This window comes from Rhinoderma darwinii, chromosome 11 (assembly GCF_050947455.1).
Source record: "Rhinoderma darwinii isolate aRhiDar2 chromosome 11, aRhiDar2.hap1, whole genome shotgun sequence".
Classification (NCBI taxonomy): Eukaryota; Metazoa; Chordata; class Amphibia; order Anura; family Rhinodermatidae; genus Rhinoderma; species Rhinoderma darwinii.
Genome location: NC_134697.1, coordinates 29,687,186 through 29,693,805, shown reverse-complemented (window position 1 = coordinate 29,693,805; position 6,620 = coordinate 29,687,186). Strand labels below are relative to the sequence as shown.

At 37.2% G+C, this 6,620-nt stretch overlaps 1 long non-coding RNA gene across 1 annotated transcript; it reads left to right on the top strand.

Moving 5' to 3' along the window:
- Positions 1-3,320: 3,320 nt before the first annotated feature.
- LOC142663264 (uncharacterized) lies at positions 3,321-4,432 on the top strand. The gene is made up of 3 exons (XR_012851071.1): positions 3,321-3,428; positions 4,061-4,232; positions 4,323-4,432. It is a non-coding gene; the product is annotated as an uncharacterized LOC142663264 (long non-coding RNA).
- Positions 4,433-6,620: the final 2,188 nt, after the last annotated feature.

Below are 6,620 nucleotides of genomic sequence, written 5' to 3'. Positions count from 1 at the left end.
GTCAAGCGTACTTATCTCACATGTCCATTGAATATGTAGCATGTAAGCAATGTATTGCACTGAACAGGCTTCCGTGAGAAATATGCTGCCTTCCTAAGCATGGGATCTTTATAAAAGATGAAATTGCTCTCTTCATATTAAAACACTATCCAATCCCATACCCCAAAAAGCTTTCTATCACCATATTATACAATGCAATACTTTACCACAATAGGCTTTCACTGGCCATATTACATTGTAAAGCTCCTTGCCACAAAAATGCTTTTACACGCCATTGTACAGAACAGTGTGCTGCAATATCACAATATGTTACCACAATGCTTTCAGTGAGACATAAGTGCAGGCTACAACAGAGAAATAGCATTACATTTTAAATTGTATTTCTATTTGATGTTTAGGAGATATGTAAAACTGCCATAAGCTGACTTTATAGGGTGCTGAATCCGATTTCCATTTTCAGCAGGATTTACTCAGACATGCGGACTATTTTTCTCTTTCATGCTGTATAGAGAAGGTGACTTCCTTGGGTCTGATTTCCAATGCATAAATACTGATTTGCTGCATATCAAATTATTCTGACTTCCAAATACTGGAATAGAAGCTTCACAAACATCACTGCAGATTTAACAATGTAAGAAAGAAACAATTTAATCAAGACAATTCACTGCGGAGAAGAAAAAAATTCATAATTTGTTTTGCCAGCGACTGTTGTTGCCACGCAGGACGTTACGCAAACATGAAAATAGTTTGTTAAGAATGAACACAATCCAAAGTAACCACATAAGAGATTCATTTGTACCAAGAGAGGGATCGGCAGCTCAAACACAGCTTATTTAAATATGACCTTTTAATATGCTAAAATCGCAGGCTTTGTGATAATTTCATCTTCGCTGGGATTTAAATCAAGTTTTCCAACTAAAGGGCATAGCTGGTTTGTTGTTTAGCATTATTCACACCCCACAAACTTTGCTCTTCATTTGTGATGCCATTAGTGTAAACTGTAGTAAAAGAAATGTAAATAAATAAATAAAGTGTTATATTGTATATGTATGTCTGTATGGTGAAAGGGAATAACCACTCTTGAACCCTATTTTGTAACAAATTCTGTCTGATTCATTTATTAATATATTTTTATAGCAGTTGGAGCTCTATTTTTCTAAAACAGAATTAAACTAAAATTCTGACCGCCTGCAGCCACCACTAGAGGGAGCTTAAGGCGCTTACGGCATACTGTTTTATTATAGACTTCAGTGTATAAACAGTATGCAGTAAGCTCAGAGGCTCCCCTAGTGGTAGCTGCAGGCAGCCGAAACTTTATCCTTTAACATGTAACGCTATTAAAAAAATAAAAATTGCAAGGTGAACCCAGCTAATTTCAATCTGCCATTCTTCCAATGTCACACTCACAGGGGTCCATGAAGCAGGGAATTAAGACTTTTGTATCAGAATAACAGAGCTCCACTCCGGTAATGATATATTAAGAAATTAATCGGCACAGATTGTTGGACCTAAAAAGATATACTCTAGGGCTTTACACCTCTTCAGCCGACGCTTGGCATTGCACCTGTTTTCATTGGGTATAGCTAAAATACCTAAACTCAGTAATTAATGTCCACATACGTTTGGCCATGTAGTATATCTTTATATGGGTCAGAGCTCCATTTTTCTAATATAAAGCTCCAAATCCCCTGATTCCCGACCCCCAAAGAGAGGGACAGTAGAGGAATGAGGTATCAGAATTTGCCGCATGTACACTGGGATTTCCAGGTTTTGCGTTGAGTTAAATGTTTAAAAACATTATTAAAAACACAATTCTAATTGTAAACACAAAGTAACGTAAAAAAAACAAATAAAGAAAAAAATCCCTATCTGTAATCAGCAGCTCATAATCATATTGTTAATTAAGCAGAGAATTAATTCTATAGAGTATTTTTGTGTAATTATGTGCTGATTTTCTTGTTTTAATTGTAAGACCTCCCGGGAACAGTCATCATGTTTAAGTCGTAAATGGTCTAGAGGAAATATAAAATTACATGACACTTTGCTTACACCAATGTTTTCTTATTCCCATTATAACAGCCTTCAGAATGTAAACCTTGTATATCATTTTTGACCTATAAAAACATTCTTGTTGAAGAGGCAATCTTTATATTCTATTACTTTGTACACAGAAACTCCACTGGTAAGCACAGAGGTATCTTAATTAAACCCAGTGGAGAAATCTGGGGAAAGATGCACAATGTTATCTTGTTTCAGCAGCGCGGGAATACTGCAGAATTCCTCTTACGCTTGCACAATTTGAATTTCCAGAGGGGATGAGCGACTCAGCATGATTCTCTGTGGCTCACTAGTTGCTTTTTTCATCTTAAGCCTTGTGGATAAATAGAACTATGACCGATGAGGATTTTTTTTTTTTTCCATTTTAAAGCAGACTGGAAGTGTTCAGCAGAATACATTTCAAAACTGCCAAATGTATTAGTGTTTACCCTTTACAATGAAATTTTGTCTATGCTGCAGCACTACAGAAAGGGATTCACGGAGACAATGGTCTTATGACGTCACAAAATTACATTATCACTTATGGTCTTATCACCATGGTCTTATCACCATGTGGCCATTTATAGCACCACACCTGGGTGTTGTTGAGAAGCCATATAATTATTATTTTTTTAAATAATATGTTTTTTCGCAGCATAACAATGGTGACCTATCACTAAGGACATGCCACCAATGTCATATCCGAAAGATCGATTTTCGATCTTTTATGTATGCTGGATCCCGGTTGGCTCTGCTCATCTTCGAAAATTGCATGGTCAGCCTGTTATAGTCAATGGCCACCCATGTGGCCACCAGGAAAAAGACAAACAAAGCGGACAGGAGATGAATTGGCATGACACTTTCCTAGTGGCACTTTGCATTGGTGGCATATCCTAGCTATATGCCACCAGTGTCTATGCTGAGACAAGCCCCTTAAGAACATAGGGAATTTTTGACCAATAGATGCAACATCACATATCTGAAATAACTAAAGCTTGCCAAATACTAGAGATTTTAGATGATCACTTTCTCAGCGGCTTGTGGTTTTTGTTTCTCCATGATAATATAATAAATCAATGGCAATTCACAGATTGATCTCTCCCATGCTCTGCAACTTGGGTTGGGCTTCTATTGATGAGGTGACAAAGATCCATCTCACCCCACCCCCGTAGTATACATATGTTGTTTGTCATAAACCACCTTCCAAGACAATGATTGTTTCCAACAACAATAAAAAAAATCATAGCAGATCATCTTTTCCACAGAAACCGGCCTTTGGCTATTATATGTAACTCTCTTTCATTTCACAATAGATGCAGTTGGAAGAAGATGGCAGCAATGCCTTTACACCCATCTCTAATCTGTAGTATATGGTCCTAACTCTCTGTATTGTAAGTAATTAAAAGAGTGAGGGAATTAATAAAATGATGTTAGTCATGGATGGGGCACCCCTCAGATGTGTCCACTCTTAGCTTTGCTTGTATTTGGTTAAGGAATCCAATTTCTCATTAAACCATTTGAATACAATTCGCAACATACTAGCAAAACCCCTGACAGGCTGCAAATCACATACCAACCACTAGGTGGCCACACATAGACACATATTGCATAGACATCTCGTGACAGAGTATCACAAAATCATGTTTCTTTTTTTAAACTTGTCATCTCACGCCACACATCTCAGGATATGTTGAGATATTAGAAAAGATAAGGAAGGACACATCTGTAAGCCCTTTTTTCTGTTAAAGAGCACCTGTCACAGTTTTTTTTAGTTATAATCAATTTTGTATTACAATATATTCTAATAAGTGGATTTAATTAAATGAGGTATTCTACATTATTGTCCCACTGGGCTGTTTTTCCCAAAATTGTGGCAAGTTTTTCCATATAGCTGGGCTGCTGACAGTATTCTTCACACTCGTATAGCAGTTCATTATTTTGCTGTTTACTGCACATTTATATATGATTTACACTGCTAAGGTCATATACCTAAATCCAGTCTAATAACTGTCCTCCCTCATAGGGTTCAACATCAACTGGGGTGAAATACAACCAATGAAATCTTCCAATGGCCAAGATATGAGCAATGATCTGACGGGAGGCTGAGTTGTGTGTGTCGCTGTTGAGCTTTGAATACATCTCGGAAATATCTTAACATCTGTTCTTCAGAAATGCGCCCGTGTAGCAATCCAAAGGTAAATTATGCTTAATTGCACTTAACCTATATTTGGTCCTCCTGCTATGTGTTTGCAGATTGTGTCTCATCTTCTCATATATTAAAATAGATGGGTTAGGAAGAGATATCAAATGAAGCCGTTATCAAGGAGCTGCTCTTGAGAATTTGTGGTTAAATCAGTCCTAATTGAAGCTGGATGTAAAAGGTCATCACCATTGCTGCTGCCAGTAAATATCCTTTATCCTACCTGCCAATGATGGCAATACTCTGGTCCATTAATTATATAGTCAGTCTTAATAATCTGAGAAAACATGTTCATTTACACAAATGATACATAGATAATTTGTTGCTTGGTTTGCCCAAAAAAATAGATGTTCTGGATTAAGAGTTCTGTTTTGGCCAAAAAAATTCTGTATAAATTACTGACGGAAGTGGAAACCTTTTCTAGAGATCTGTAATCAAATTAATAAAAATTGACACATTTTGTTTGCACCCGGTGACACATTAAATGAATATATAGCTACTTTTAAAACTTAGCCCCAAATAGAACCCTATGGCTCAGTACTATCCCGTGTGAAACTGTTCATATGTATACAGTATATAAAGGGTACACAATATTATCTTGTGGCAACAGGTTTTCTCCAATAAAAGCAAAGAATTGTATCTCTTTAAAGTAGATCTCCTGCTTTTAGATTTACAGCAGTAAATCTGCAATATACAACATTAATCTTCTATGCCCTGTTATTTTAACATATCCATCAAATCTTACTGGTCTCCTGCTGCATGCGCTGTAAATCTTTAAGACCATTGCTCCATCCTAAGAATGCCATAAGCTCTCCTTAACCTATGAGTGTTAATAGATAACATAAATAATGGACCCCTTGAGTCAGAGTTCTGTGATAGTTAGAAAAGGAGAGTTTTGTGGGGATTTGCATAGCATGCAGCAAGGAAGGCAGAAGGATCTGTTGGCTCTATGTATACGAGAGCGCTTAGACGGTTAATTAACACAACACATGTTGTAAGGCTCTCAACAGATCATTGCGAAGAACCTCCATTGCAATATGCATCGCTATTCTTGCCATTAAAATGGCAGAAACCTTGACAGAACCCCCGCTGGACCCCATTATAAGTAGATGGGGTCTATTGGGAGCCATTCAAATCTGTTGTATGATGGATCCAGCACAGATTCATGACATCTATTATAAACAGAAGCCATAGCACAGAACTATCTGCCTGCTTCTAAATTTCATTTGAATTGGAAGATATATTCTAAAAACTTGCTCTACACCAGAGGTCTCAAACTCGGCCGGGTAAATGGGCCGCACGTAGAAAAAATGTGAAGTTGACGGGCCGCATTACTTTTAAATTTCATAGAATAGAAATTATTGTTAATCAATTAGTTATTATTTGCTCCACTGCTCCTCCATACAAATCTCTCTTCATTATGGTCGTGCTGATGAACAAGAGGTGGGATTCAAGACCCAAATACTAGGGATAGGTGGCAGTCTAAGCAATGGGTCCCCTATTGATCTAACATTTATCACTATCCATAGCTAAACGTTTCTGGGCCCTATTACAGGATCTATGTCAGGGCTCACCCCAACCTCAAGGTACAGTGACTTAACACTGTATAGGATCTATTTAGTATTTATTTATATAGTACCTTCTGTCTACTTTGACTAGAATTTATTCTACAATCATGAACGCCCTCAGTACCGCTTTTTAATACAGTTGTTCTCTCATGTGGCAGGGCCGTTATTCTCCATCCTCTATAGCTACAGATGCATGTATGTCCTAGAAAACCCCAATGTTATACGTATATGTATGGGGGAGGGGTAACAATATGGCAATGATTACTTCCTTCACACTTATTTCTGGTATTAGCGGGAATTCATTACATGGATAATAGGATTTTACTGCTGTCAGCCCACATTTCCATCACATTTCTAGGACTGAGAGGCTGATAGAAAAATATTTGCAAAATACTTTATATGTGACACATTTTGGACAACTTTTCACTTCAGTTCTAAAAGTAAAAAAAAAAATATCCAATTTCAAAGTGATTTTATTCTTTTAAAATATATGAAAATGAGTTGTTGACTTATGAAGACTGTGATAGTATAAAATGGCAAATATATCACCGCTCATATAATTACATATGTCAGCCGGTAGCATATACAGTATAGTACAGCACCAACTCCCAATGTGACGGTATAAAGCGGTCATGTGTATTCTGGATGTATACTGTGAGTATCAGTGGTTGCTCAGGCTACCTCTGTTCCCCATCCATTCTCCTCGCTGTGAAAATAACACAGGGGGAAAGCTACAGTGTGATTCACAATGGTCCGGACTGCATAAACTCTCCATAAAATAATTTCATGCTGCGTTTCCCAGGAAGATTTGTAAA